The sequence below is a fragment of the Bos grunniens genome, chromosome 5 (genome assembly GCF_055505025.1).
Source record: "Bos grunniens cultivar Pamir isolate PY7600 chromosome 5, Bosgru_T2T1.0, whole genome shotgun sequence".
Lineage (NCBI taxonomy): Eukaryota > Metazoa > Chordata > Mammalia > Artiodactyla > Bovidae > Bos > Bos grunniens.
Genome location: NC_141169.1, coordinates 81405767 through 81420760, shown reverse-complemented (window position 1 = coordinate 81420760; position 14994 = coordinate 81405767). Strand labels below are relative to the sequence as shown.

General features: G+C 39.2%; 1 protein-coding gene and 1 pseudogene across 5 annotated transcripts in view; one reads left to right on the top strand and one right to left on the bottom strand.

The window, feature by feature from the left end:
- The window catches only part of FAR2 (fatty acyl-CoA reductase 2), a 179043-nt gene that overhangs the window by 40116 nt on the left and 123933 nt on the right, over nt 1-14994 (top strand). Inside the window, exon 1 of one of the 5 annotated variants that reach the window (XM_086401552.1) lies at nt 2724-2808. The exons of the other annotated variants lie outside the window; for them this stretch is intronic. The gene's annotated coding sequence lies outside the window, so the exon portion shown is untranslated. Of the gene's footprint in view, nt 1-2723; nt 2809-14994 lie in introns of those variants that run through there. 5 annotated transcript variants of the gene reach the window in all.
- Nucleotides 11628-12064, bottom strand: LOC147372522 (large ribosomal subunit protein eL32 pseudogene; annotated as a pseudogene).

The following is a 14994-nucleotide window of genomic DNA, read 5'->3' as shown; positions in this document are numbered from 1 at the left end:
CCAGCAAGCCATAGATTTTATATCAATGGTTAGATTATGAAAAAGAGGCACTCTTATCAACTTTTCTCAAAATTCTTAAGGAATGATATACCCACATTTTAGTTGGAATTTGGTAACTTTATTATCAGAAAGTGGACAAAATAAATGGTCATTTCTAGTCTATACATTTTGTGTTTGTGTGTGTGTGTGTGTGTGTGTGTGTGTATGTGTCAACTTCTCCTCAGCCAAAATACAGAGAGTTGTATATTTCAGGCAATGGAATTTTTTCCATTATTTTATTTAATTATTGTTGATTTACAATTTCATATTAATTTTTGCTGTACAGCAACATGATTTAGTTATACATAAACACGCATTCTTTTTCATATTCTTTTCCATTATGGTCTATCAGAAGATATTGAATATAGTTCCCTGTGCTATCCAGTAGGACCTTGTTGTTTATCCAGACAACGGATCTTTACATCTGCTTTTATTTAAGTTTTTTGGCTGAATTTTCTATAGAAGTCCGTGTTATAAGCATTTTAAGTATAAGTATTCCCTTCTCTTGGTTTCCCAGGTGATGCTAGTGGTACAGAACTCAGCTGCCAATGCAGGAGACATAGAGATGCAGGTTTGATCCCTGGATTGGGAAGATCCCCTGGAGGAGGGCATGGCAACCCACTTCAGTATTCTTGCCTATAGAACCCCATGGACAGGGGAGTCTGGCCAGCTATAGTATACAGGGTTGCAAAGAGATGGACAGGACTGAAGCAGTTAGCACGCACACATGCATTCCCTTCTTCAGGGATCAAACCCTGGTCTGCTGCATTGCAGGCAGATTCTTAACCATCTGAGCCACGAGGGAAGCCCAAAGTATTTTAGGCTTTGCCAACTCAATGGTATCTGTCATAACCACTCCATGTGCCTGTCACTGTAGTGTGAAGTCAGCCATAGATGATATGTAAAAGTACAGGCTTGACTGTACTTCAATAAAACTTTACAAAAATAGACATCAAGGTGTATTTGGCCTGCATGCATGCCAGGTCACTTCAGTCATGGCTGACTCTGTGACACTATGGACTGTAGCACTCCAGGCTCTTCTGTCCATGGGATTCTCCAGGCAAGGATACTGGAGTGAGTTTCCATGTCCTCCTCCAGGGGATCTTGTTGGCCCTTGTTCTAGATATTCTAGAATCACTCACTTTTCTCTGACTGTATAAACTAGCCATTCAATCTCCCATCCTGATTCTGGCATGATGTTGAGTTGTTACACTGAGCTTTGAATACAATGAAGACAATTTCAGACATCACTAATTCTCATCTGACTATGAAACTGTATTTGATGTCTTTATTTTCCTGCTATGTGTATAATAAAAAATCATTTATACACCCCTGCTTTTAAAATTTATCCGGTGTTTACATTGTTGTTTTATTTTGCTAGTTTCCATAAAAATGCATCCCTCAGCTTTGGTTGAGGCTTACTGGTTTTAGCCCTTAAGTTTTAGTTATTTCCCACTTTGAGTTCTCTTACTATATGGTGTGTGTGTGTGTGTGTGTGTGCGCGCGCGCGTGCGTGTGTGCACGCGCATTTGTGCGCTCGCTCAGTATCTCAGTCATGTCCAAATCTTTGTGACCCCCATGGACTGTAGCCAGCCAGGTTCATCTGTCCATGGAAATTTTCCTGGCAAGAATACTGGAGTGGATTGACATTTCCTAATCCAGGGGCTCTTGCTGACCAGTGGATCAAACCTGCGTCTCTGGCATGTCCTGCATTGGCCAGAGGGTTCTTTACACTGTGCTACCTAGGAAGCGCCTTGCTGCGTGGTGAACACTCTTAAGTTTTCTGATGTATTGTTGTTTTTGCTTAGTCACTAAGTCGTGTCTGACTCTTTTGCAGTCTCGTAGACTGTAGCCCACCAGTCTCTTTTGTCTATAGGATTTTCCAGGAAAGAATACTAGAGTGGATGCCATTTCCTTCTCCAGGGAGCTTCCTGACCCTGGAGTCGAACCCACATCTCCTCCATTGCAGGCGGATTCTTTACTGCTGAGCCACCAGTGAAGCCTTTCTGACTTATGCTATAGCATAAAAACAGCCTTCCAAGGATGGTTTATCATAAATATTTCTCCATAAAAATATAGGGATGAATTTATAATACCCCTGGCTGAAATGGACAATAATTTCAGGATGAATGTGGCTGAAACCATCACCACTGAAAAATGAGGCCAAGCTTTTTTGAAGAGCTTTCAATAGTAGAACTTAAATGTGATGCTTCTGAAATCTTAATGTGAATAAACACTCCAAAACAAATGCAACATAATAGCCAAAAGTTTTCAAAGACAGAAAGGCCTACAGCCACTGAAGAAATGTTTCCTCTGGTTGTGGATACTCTGGGTTGCTACACGTGTTAAGTGGCTAAGTTACAATTGCTATGGGAACTGAAACTTGACCTTTGATATATTTACATATTTACCCCTAACATTGTATTAACAAGCTTTTGAATTTACCCTGTGTTTGTAAGTGGCTTTGTTTTAGGCTTCAAGGAGATTAACTTGAAAAGATCCTTTAGGATGTTGAAAGCAGAAAGCTTGATTGCTTTCAGTCTCATTCACTGCTAGCATCAGAGTTTACTTCTGTAGAATCAGTGTGTTAATGATGCTTTTTGAGGATAGGCAATGAATTCCCTTATAGAGAGTGCTCCTTGCTTAGTTATTTGTGTTGGTTGATTAAAACTTTGTCTTCACAGCCTCTAAGCAGGTAGATTTTCTGTGGTTTGTCAAGAGAAGCAAAGAAGAAGAGAAGAGAAGCAAGAGAAGAAAAGCAGTAGTTCAGTGAGTAGCCGTAAGTGAGAAATAACCATCATTGATTCTTTCACCTTCTTCATTACATCAAATTCAAATATGGGTGCATCAACACACTACTGTAATTCCTACTACTGTTTCATCATGTGCTTCTACAAGTTAAATCAATTAAGCTATTCTTTATGCAGATTTGTATATTCTGTGTAAATATGAACCCGTTAGGCTTATGAAGCCCCTACAAGATTTCAGAGTACTAAACTCAAAAGGATTCACATAGATGAACTTGGAAATGAAAGGAATTGACATTTATGAAGCACTTCCTGTTCTAGGCTGTATGGTGGATGCTTTATATATCCAATCTCATGTAATCCTCACAAGATTCTCCACAGGACAGATGAGGTTGATGAACTTTCCCCAGTCCCACAGTTAGTTACTAATTATTTGAACCTAGCTCTGAATAACTCTAGAATCCCAGAATTCTTTTTTTTAAAAAGCTGTTTTTGCAGATTTCTAGTTCAGCAAATTGTTGTTACATTTTTATCAAATCGCTCAAAGTTTCCATAAAATAGTCCATGAAATTTTGACTTTGGTATTTTCAAAAACATTTGGAAATACTGAAATTACCATCTGGATATATTTCAGGAGTGAAGTCCATTTTTATCAGATTTTATAGCAATTAATGAAATATAAGGGACTGGTCAGAATAAAGTAAAAATGAAAGTGGAAATGCAAAGCAAGAGAGAGTTGAAATAAAGGCCTTGGTTCCTTCAGTGGCATTTTTTCCCCATTTATATACATTCCTGTAAGTTGGTGTCTACATTGCAGATACCAAAAGCTTTTTGTTTTTATTTCTGTTTGACAACAAAGGGATTAAAATGCTGATGTTTCTATTATGCAACTTTTCACATGAGCAGTTACAGTACAGGGTCAACATCTGACTACAGTACCTTTTTAAAGCATAGTAAAGTGTTTTAATAGGAAATGTAATAGAGCCAGATTGTTCTGGGTTGTAACACAAAGCTTAGCGGGTCCACTTTCTTTTGCCTGCTCCATTTAAGTTACCTACTGCCTCCTCCAGGCATTTAAGTTTTCCTCCCATAAAATAGAATTGTTCCTTCAAATGAAATGTGCTTTATTTCTTAGAGGAATAAAATTGTGTTTCCATACAATAAATAAAATAAAAAGAAATTATATTATAGTAATTTGTTGGAGGGTTTACCAGATTCCAAAGACTAACTTTCAGCTTCTCAGTTTCTAAAACTGAATTGTAATATCATTTTAACATTGATTAGATTCAATGGAATGAATTTCCAGTATATGAACTTGTAAGAAATTGATCTGTGAACTAGAATCCCTGTTTATTATGTTTCTATTGGATGAAGATTTTTTCCTAGGTACTAAAATTTTTATGTCTTCATTGCAAGGAAACCTCCTTCCAGTATCTTGGTGACTGGATGCTATGGCCAGTCCAGAGTTGAGATGGATCCCCACTCAAAATTTGATTTGAATTTCCAAACTGATCATCACACACACATACACACACACCAACAATGTATGGAAAGGTTTATTATTCCCATAATGAAGCTTTCTGGAGAGAATAGTACAGGTCTCTCAAGCTGATCGGAAATGTCTTGAAGGAACTGTGAAAGGAGGGAGCCCAGCTTCAGGTTTTTGTGGTGGTTAGGGACTGAGGCTGGAGTGAGGGTTTTAGCGCATGATTTACACTTACTGTTGGTGACAAAGCACCTCGGCTTTCTTATCAGCATGCCCAGCTGAGAGACGGAAGGGGAAGAGGGAGGGGTAAGGCATAAAAGACATCTGTATTCAAACATGAAGCAGACTGTTATGTTGGGTCCAAACGAAGATTGTTTAGTGAACATGGAATTAGTGCAACATGCAGTGAATACTTGTGAAATGGATCATACAAAATGAGGCAGTGACGTCTAAGCAGAATCCTGTCCCACAACAGCACAAGTACTTCTGGCTTCCATAATGTCAGGGTTTTATGTCTCTATCTTTTGATCACTGTTGGGAGGAAAAAAAAATCTACGAATTCTTGTTCTTTCCTTCTGTTTATGATATTTTCCCTGAAAACATTCTTTGATATTAGAAAATTTGGTAAGCTTTCTGACAAACCCAGTCCTTCTTGATTCTTTAGCCTGAGATTCAACTTACCTTTTTGATGATTTCTTCAGATCAATAAATTTCATCTTTTGCGGAGATAAACTATTTTAACTCATAGCATTTTAAGAAAATTTTACTGTTCATTATCTACAATCACTTTCAATTATTTTTCTAAACTGGATGATAGTGAATCTTCTATTGTTTATAAAGTCTCATCTTCTATCCAGAACACTGACCTCATTATTCCATATCATCATTTACAAGGAACATAATATGAATAAGGTGGCATATTGGTTACAGCAGAGGAAATTGCTATAAATGATGGTTTAATGGATGGATAGGACAGTAGCAAAGTTGAGATCAGTTCTGAATGACTGTGGACAACAGTTCTGTGTATCTGCTGAGGAGAGATCAAAAGAATATACAGAGAGAGAATATTCAGAATACACCTGAAAAAATGAGGAGAAAACCTTTTAAAAGTTTATTTTTGAATTTGCTTATAAGAAGAATAAACTACCTTTTATGCTTGCAATAGTTTAGATCGGTGATTCTTGATCTACTTGGAGTCATAGGTGGGAAAGCTGATGAAAATACTTGGAGAGAAAAACTCACGTGAAGCAACATTTATTTGCCTTAGACCTATAATGTAAACTGTTATTCCATACTAACCTTATCCTGCATAGTAGATAAAAAAATATTCCAAAGCGCGAGAATTTGTTTCATAAGCTACTTAGTCTGCAGTGTTTCCTTATTGGCTGGCTAAGTTTGTTTAGAGTTTCCAGTTTGTCTCTGAACCTGGCTTTGTGTTTTGTTACTCAACTATTAGCCCATTTATGGAACTGAAATATGAGATGCACAGTCTTAGATTTTTATGACTGTGTTGAAGATAAAATAGCCCTTTAACTAGGATCAGATACACACATAATAATAGCAACCTTTGATTGAATGGTTACTATGTACCGGACACAGTACAAAGCATAATCTCATGTAATCCTCCAACAACTTTTGATGTGAGTATTAATCCCATCTCTTTGATAAAAGAGTAAGTAATGAGTAAAAAAAGAGTAAAACTGAGACTTAGAAGGTTTAATAATTTGCCTAAGCATTTATTGAGCTTCCCTTGAATGTCTGATGTAGAGGAATATACAAATTAAACAAAACATAGACTCAGTAAACTTCTAAAACTAAAAGTTTTCTTTTAATTAACTGCATTTTATTCATTTTTTCTTTTAATTTTTTTATTGAAAGATAATTGCTTTACAGAATTTTGTTGTTTTCTGTCAACCCTCAACATGAATCTGCCATAGGTATACATATATCCCCTCCCTTTTTAACCTCCCTCCCATCTCCTGCCCCATCCCACCCCTCTAGATTGATATAGAGCCCCTGTTTGAGTTTCCTGAGCCACACAGCAAATTCCCATTGGCTATCTATTTTACATATGGTAATATAAGTTTCCATGTTACTCTTGCCATACATCCCACCCTCTCCTCTCCCCTCCCCTAAGTGCATTTTAAAATATCTGTGTTTGAAATTATGACATGTAGTTCCTAGCCTTATGGTTTCTATAATTATTTGAGTTATATAATTATAACTCAAACTAATGGTGTGGACAGTCAACTTCTTCTAAAAGTCTATGGGTATTCATTTAAACAATGATATAGTCCATCATAAGGCTCTGTTGATGATGGCAAACAGAGTTGTTGAATTTGAAACAAAATAAAATCTCAGACTTAATGCAAGCTAATTTTTACAAGCCCCAAATTCATCTCCCTTGTTTATACATATATGAAGTAATTGATACAGCATAATTGTGTTGAAAAACAGAGACATTACTCAGCCAACATTACCCTGCCAATCCCTATAGTCAAGGCTATGGTCTTCCCAGTGGTCACGTGGTTGTGAGAGCTGAACGGTAAAGAAGGCAGAGCACCAAAGAATTGATGCCTTTGAACTGTGGTGCTGGAGGAGACTCCCAAGAATCCCTTGGACAGCAGGGAGTTCAAACCAGTCAATCTTAAGGGAAATCAATCCTGACTACTCATTGGGAGGACTGACGCTGAAGCTGAAGCTCCAGTATTTTGGTCACCTGATGCAAACAGCCGACTCATTAGAAAAGTCCCTGATGCTGGGAAAGATTGAGGGCAGAAGGAGAAGAAGGTGTCAGAGGATGAGATGGCTGGATGATGTCACCAATGCAGTGGGTATGAACTTAGATGGTGAGGGACAGGGAGGCCTGGTGTGCTGCAGTCCAGGGGGTTGCAAACAGTCAGACACGACTGGGTGACTGAACAACAACCACAATGGTGACATTAAATGTACTTCAAATAGATGTTTCATTGCTGCCTCTTTATAGCTGTGAACATGTGTGTACTTTCAAAATAACAAACTTTAAAAGAAATATAAGAAAAAATAATGTTTAGAGAGTTTGCTATTTATGTTTCAGTTCAGTTCAGTTCAGTCACTCAGTCATGTTCAACTCTTTGCAACCCCATGGACTGCAGTACACCAGGCTTCTCTGTCCATCACCAACTCCTGGAGCTTGCTCAAACTCATGTCCATCGAGTTAGTGATGCCATCCAACCATCTTATCCTCTGTCATCCCTTTCTCCTCCTGCCTTCAATCTTTCCCAGCATCAGGGTCTTTTCCAATGAGTCAGTTGTTCACATCAGGTGCTTCAGCTTCAGCATCAGTCCTTCCAATGAATATTCAGGACTGATTTCCTTTAGGATTGACTGGTTGGATCTCCTTGCAATCCAAAGGATTCTCAAGAGTCTTCTCCAACACCACAGTTCAAAAGCATCAATTCTTTGGTGCTCAGCTTTCTTTATAGTCCAACCCTTACATCCATACATAACTACTGGAAAAACCATAGCTTTGACTAGACGAACTTTTGTTGGCAAAGTAATATCTCTGCTTTTTAATATGCTGTCTAGGTTGGTCATGGAGAAGGCGATGGCATCCCACTCCAGTACTCTTGCCTGGAAAATCCCATGGACGGAGGAGCCTGGTAAGCTGCAGTCCATGGGGTCACGAAGAGTCGGACATGACTGAGCAACTTCACTTTCACTTTTCACTTTCACTTTTCACTTTCATTCATTGGAGAAGAAAATGGCAACCTACTCTAGTGTTCTTGCCTGGAGAATCCCAGGGACGGGGGAGCCTGATGGGCTGTGGTCTATGGGGTCACACACAGTTGGACACGACTGAAGTGACTTAGCAGCAGCAGGTTGGTCATAGCTTTTCTTCCAAGGAGCAAGTGTCTTTTAATTTCATGGCTGCAGTCACCATCTGCAGTGATTTATGCTTACTGTTTTGAAATAGCATTGTGTAAAGACAATTTGAATTCTCTCCCATTATTCTTTTACATTTGAATATCATAGCACCTTTCCTTTAAGTATTATCATCAATATCTATCCATAGCTTTGATACAGGTTTTAGAGTATTAGTGCTTTGTAGTAATTTGTCCTCTTTTGAAGATTAAAAAAAAAAACTGAAGCATAAAAATGTTAAGTGTCTTTGTGAAATAAAGATGCAATCAATGCTACACTTCCACCTACTTGGTTATAAAAGCTGAGTGATTTTGAAATCTAAAGATATGGACTGTATTACAGCCACTATTTTCTTTCCTACCTCTTTATGCTCCTCACCTTTCCTGATCTTTCAGAATAATTTGAAGTTCATAACATCCTCCCTTTCCTTTCTCTTTGACCTATGTATTCACCCATCTACTTGTCAAACAATTATTCTGAGTAGCAAATACTAGAGATACAAAGATAAAATCATATCCCCTTTCTCAAGGTACTTAAATTAAATTCTAAGGGAAAGACAGATTTGGAAACTATTGAAAAGTCCCCTGGTAAATACACTGAAGTTCCAGGAAACACCATTGACCCAATCTGAGGGGTTGAGCTGAGCCTGTTAAGGAAGCCAAAAATAATGTATATGACTGAAGTGTCTGATATGTTAGGACAAATGGTAGAAGTTGAAAATAGAATAGCATGCCAGGATCAGCTCACTTATAGTGCCTTGTTATATACCACAATTGAGAATTCAAATTTAATTGTGGGTCAGATTAACAGGATATAAAAACTGAAGAAGCTTCAATGAGAGTGACCTGGTAATATATGCAAAGATCCCACTGGAAGCTAGGTAGAGACATAATGTACCAGATTAACAGAAAAGGTGACAGGGAATTGGAGGGGACCATTGAGGTCCCAAGGGGCTTTACAGATGGCTCAGTGATAAAGAATCCACCTGCAGGAGACATGGGTTCAATCCCTGGGTCTAGAAGATCCGCTGGAGGAGGGCAAACCACTCCAGTATTCTTGCCTGGAGAATCCCATGGAAAGAGGAGCCTGGCAGTGTACAGTCCATAGAACCACAAAGAGTGAGACACAACTGAACATACACACACACATCTAATATGAAAGCTTGATGTTAATAGCCAATCAGATCAGATCAGTCGCTCAGTCCTGTCCGACTCTTTGCGACCCCATGAATCGAAGCACGTCAGGCCTCCCTGTCCATCACCGACTCCCGGAGTTCACTGAGACTCACGTCCATCGAGTCAGTGATGCCATCCAGCCATCTCATCCTCTGTCGTCCCCTTCTCCTCCTGCCCCCAATCCCTCCCAGCATCAGAGTCTTTTCCAATGAGTCAACTCTTCGCATGAGGTGGCCAAAGTACTGGAGTTTCAGCTTTAGCATCATTCCTTCCAAAGAAATCCCAGGGTTGATCTCCTTCAGAATGGACTGGTTGGATCTCCTTGCAGTCCAAGGGACTCTCAAGAGTCTTCTCCAACACCACACTTCAAAAGCATCAATTCTTCGGTGCTCAGCCTTCTTCACAGTCCAACTCGCACATCCATACATGACCACAGGAAAAACCATAGCCTTGACTAGACGAACCTTTGTTGGCAAAGTAATGTCTCTGCTTTTGAATATGCTATCCAGGTTGGTCATAACTTTCCTTCCAAGGAGTAAGCGTCTTTTAATTTCATGGCTGCAGTCACCATCTGTAGTGATTTTGGAGCCCAGAAAAATAAAGTCTGACACTGTTTCCACTGTTAGCACATGAATAATTCTCAACATCTTTAGTTGTTAGTTAAATTCAAATTGGGCTTCCCTGGTGGCTCAGTATTAAAGAATCCACCTGTCAATGCAGGAGATGCAGGTTCGATCCCTGGGTCAGGAGACTACCCTAGAGAAGGAAATGGCATCCCACTTCAGTATTCTTGCCTGGGAAATCCCATGGACAGAGGATCCTGGTGAGCTAGCAGTCCATAGGGTCACAAAAAGAGTCAGACATGACTGAGTAACTGAGCACAGCACACACTAAGGTCCCAAACAGCTGCACTGAGAATGTAGCAGGGACATACATGAAAGAGGTTAATTGAGGCAAAATCTCCAGGATTCATAGATTGATGTTTTGTGGGAAGTGACATAGAGATAATTCTCACATTCTGGCTTGAGTTATGAAGTGGTGGTGGTGCTGTTAATCAGGATTGAGAATCAATTCATCTCTTTAATCTGTTGTGTTTTTGGTGCCATTGAACCATTGGAGGTGAACTGTGTAAAACCCAATTAGAGATGAGTCTAGTGCTCGGCAGAGAAGTCTGGTTGTAGATAATATAATGATTTAAGACCATGTAGGTGGTGGTTGAAGCTGTGTGTATGAATGAGGTCATCAGTTTCTATATGAAAAATGAAAACTACAAAGGCCCTAGCGTCTCCCCCAAGGAAGTACTACAAACTCAGAATCAAAATGCAAACTCAGATTTATCTGGTCCAAAGTCTGTATTTGATGCCTTCTGGAAATCATCTAATGGTTACAGTTTATTTTCTCCAAGTAAAACATGGGTGGGCATTTGGTGCACACAGATGATAAAGACAGAACATTTGAGACCATTTAGGGAGCTATTTGTATTCTCAAATGAACATTTATTTGTTTAGCTGATAAATATTTTGGTGGTCAGTACTCTTGAGAACTTCATTTATTTTGAAAGTGAAAGTTGTTCAGTTGTGTCTGACTCTGCGACCACATGGACTGTCCATGGAATTCTCCAGGCTAGAATACTAGAGTGGGTAGCCTTTCCCTTCTCCAGGGGATCTTCCCAACCCAGGGATTGAACCCAGGTCTCCTGCATTGCAGGGCAGCTTCTTCACCAGCAGAGCCACAAGGGAAGCCCAAGAATACTGGAGTGGGTAGCCTATCCCTTCTCCAGCGGATCTTCCTGACCCAGGAATCGAACTACGGTCTCCTGCATTGCAGGCAGATTCTTTAGGAACTGAACTATGAGGAAAGCCCTCATTTATTTTCTTACAATCAAAAACCAAGTTCTGACATGAGCTATCCATAACCTTCAGTGAAACAATGATCCCAAATCCATTCTAGATAAATCTTCATGGAAAATCTGAAAAGCATAAAAGAAAGAAATCTCAGTAATATTTTTCCAGAAAGTGGATGCTCTTTTGGTTAAATTATACATTAGACCCTAAGAATTCGTAGGGACAGATAGTATGAATGACTCTGTTCAAAGATGACTTTTGAAGAAAGAACTGATATGTGATATTCAGTACTCTACAGAGAAGAGAAATACTTAACACAATTTAATGTTGCTGAAGTTTCAGTCTAAAGCTGTGGCCTTTGGTTTGTATGGCATTCTATTCTGACAAGCCAGAAATCACCTTTCACACCCCTGCCCCGAGTTTTATGGTGTTATTAACTTACACAAAATTGCACAGTAGCCCTCTCTTCGTTTTCTTTGCCACGCAGCCTGGCATTGAGATTGCTGACTCTGATGGCCAGTAGGGCTGCTCTTTCCACAGTGGCTTTGGAGTTCTTGGAGATGTTGTGAGCAGTCCCGGCACTGGAAGACGTTACACATCAGCAGTACTTCAAGCTCCTTGAGGTTGTGGACCAGGAATTTCTAGAAGCCACTGGCCCACAAGCACTTTGTTTTCTTGTTGCTCCCCTAATCATGTTGGACATCAAGATCTTTGGCCCTTGAATCTCCTGTTCACCCTGTTGTCAGTGCCTCTGGGTTTCTGCTGGTTCTGTTTAATTTTGACATATCGGTCTGACTGGTGCTGGATGAACTCCTTGGTCCTCTTTTTGACGCTGATTTTGGGCTTCAGGAGGGGTCTGAGAGCGGCCATGACGCCAAGCAGGAGATGGCTGCCACTTCCTAGGCATCTCCGAGAAAGAGAGGAGAAATCTCTTTGAACCACAGAAAAATAAATGGAAGTATATTTACTCTTTTACAATTGTTTTACCTTTATCATTTTTTCAGGAAAGTAATTTATGGTGTACATCTATCCTCTTTTGCAAAGAATTATTACGTAGGCAGGAAGTTTCCTTGTATTTTGGGTTGCCATGAGGATATCACCCAAGAGTGAAGCTCCTAGTGTGAATCTTATTTCGTGGGAAGTGTCTGCAGACTTAACCCTTGGGCCCCATGACAATCTCTAAGTTATGGCAATTGCGTTAGGTTTATATGACCATCTACCTCTGAGATTACTGAAGTCATTGCAGTTCCCACAATATATGTTTTTTTAACCTTCATTAAAACTGTGTCAATGCAGGAATAAAGGTTATAACTGGGTGGGGTCTTGATCACCATCAGCACCTTACACATTTCAGAAGACTTTGAGTTAGAAAATATATCAGAGGTAAAATATAATCTTTTAATAGGATCTAGAGTGGTAAGGCCCAGCTTAATTTTGTAATCAGTGACTTGACAAACAGTGCAGTCACCTCACAGCAACTTGTTTCTTGGCCATAGAAGCAAATGGGAAACATCTGTATATAAAAAAAGAAATGAATTTGTTCTTCATATAAAAATTAGATCCTTTGCTTTTCTCCCTCATTTTTTCCCTAAGTGTCTCCTCTAAGCTAGGACTAGATTGGCACTGGAGAGACACTGAAGACCTGATATTCTAATGGAATATCTGACAAAATATATACAAACTGAAACAGCTGAAAATTATCATAAGTTTTGTGAAGGAAATTTACATGAATCTGAGAGAAGGAAACATACATTACTGTTACCTGGGGTGTTCAGGAGGGCTTCTCTGGGCATGTGGCATTTAATCTGACACCTGAAGGGTAAGACAGGAACCAGCTTTGTGAACTGTGTGCTCCATGGAAGGAACAGTCTGTGCAATGGTCCTGGGGTGAGCTTGTGTAGCTACATAGCTGCTGTGGGCTTTTACAAAGTCTCTCTCTCTCTCTTTTTTTTTTTTCTTGACAGAATCATACCAATGACTCCTTTATAATATTATATTAATTATAAATATGGGTACCTGGGATTGGGTAGTAAAAGTTTATGCATTTTACTACCTTCAGGAAATGTTGCTCCTATGTCCTCTCCTAGACCTGAATCATTGTATCATTACACAGATTTCAGGGGTAATGGAGAGAGATCTGTAAAATTGAAATGAAATTTTATTTTCTCTGTTCTCAGCACAGAACAGGCCTGGTAATGTTCAGTGCAGTGATGTGCTATGCAAATCTTTGCCCTTTTTTTGGGGGGGGGATGTTAATTAATCTATATGTTTTAATTGGCAGATAATTACTTTATAATACTGTGGTGGTTTTTGTCATACATCCACATGAATCAGCCACAGGTGCACATATGTCCCCCCAATCCTGAATCCCCCTCCTACCTCCCTCCCCACCCCATCCCTCTCAGTTGTCCCAGAGCACTGGTTTTGAATAATCTGTTTCATGCATTGAACTTGCACTCATCATCTATTTTATATATGGTAATATACATGTTTCAGTGCTATTCTCTCATATCATCCCACCCTTGCCTTTTCCCACTTAGTCCAAAAGTCTTCTTTACATCTCTGTCTCTTTTGCTGTCTTGCATATAGGATCATCTTTCTAAATTCCATATATATGCCTTAATATACTATATTGGTGTTTCTCTTTCTGACTTACTTCACTCTGTATAATAGGCTCCAGTTTCATCCACCTCATTAGAACTGACTCAAATGCATTATTTTTTATAGTTGTGTAACATTTCATTGTGTATATGTGCCACAACTTCCTTATACACTTGTCTGCCAATGGACATCTAGGTTGTTTCCATGTCCTAGCTAGTGAAACAGTGCTGCAGTGAACATTGGGGTACATGTGTCTCTTTCAGTTCTGGTTTCTTTGGTGTGTATGCCCAGTAGTGGGATTGCTGGGTCATATGGGACTTCTATTTCAGGTTTTTTAAGGCATCTCCACGGTGTTCTCCAAAGTGGCTATACCAGTTTGCATTTCCACCAATGGTGTAAGAGGGTTCCCTTTTCTCTACACCCTCTCCAGCATTTATTGTTTGTAGACCTTTCTGATGGCAGCCATTCTGACAGATGTGAGATGATACTTCATTGTGGTTTTGATTTGGATTTCTCTAATTAGGAGTGATGTTGAGCATCTTTTCATGTGTTTATTAGCCATCTGTATGTCCTTTTTTGGAGAAATGTCTGTTTAGTTCTTTGGCCCACTTTTTGATTGGGTTGTTTGTTTTCCTGGTATTGAGCTACATGAGATGCTTGTGTATTTTGGAGATTAATTCTTTGTCAGTTGTTTCATTTGCTATTATTTTCTCCCATTCTAAAGGCTGCCTTTTTACCTTGCTTATAGTTTCCTTCATTGTGCAAATGCTTTTAATTAGGTCCTATTTATTTATTTCTGTTTTTATTTCCATTACTCTCTGAGGTGGGTCATAGAGGATCTTGCTGTGATTTATGTCAGAGAGTGTTATGCCTACATTTTCCTCTAAGAGTTTTGTAGTTTCTGGTCTTATACTTAGATCTTTAATCCATTTTGAGTTTATTTTTGTGTATGGTGTTAGAAATGTTCTAGTTTCATTCTTTTACAGGTGCTGACCAGTTTTCCTAGCACCACTTGTTAAAGAGATTGTCTTTTCTCCATGGTATATTTTTGCCTGCTTTGTCAAAGATAAGGTGTCCATAGGTGTGTGGATTTATCTCTGGGCTTTCTATTTTGTTCCATTGATCTATATTTCTGGTTTTGTGCCAGTACCATACTGTCTTGATGACTGTAGCTTTGCAGTATAGTTTGAAGTCAGGAA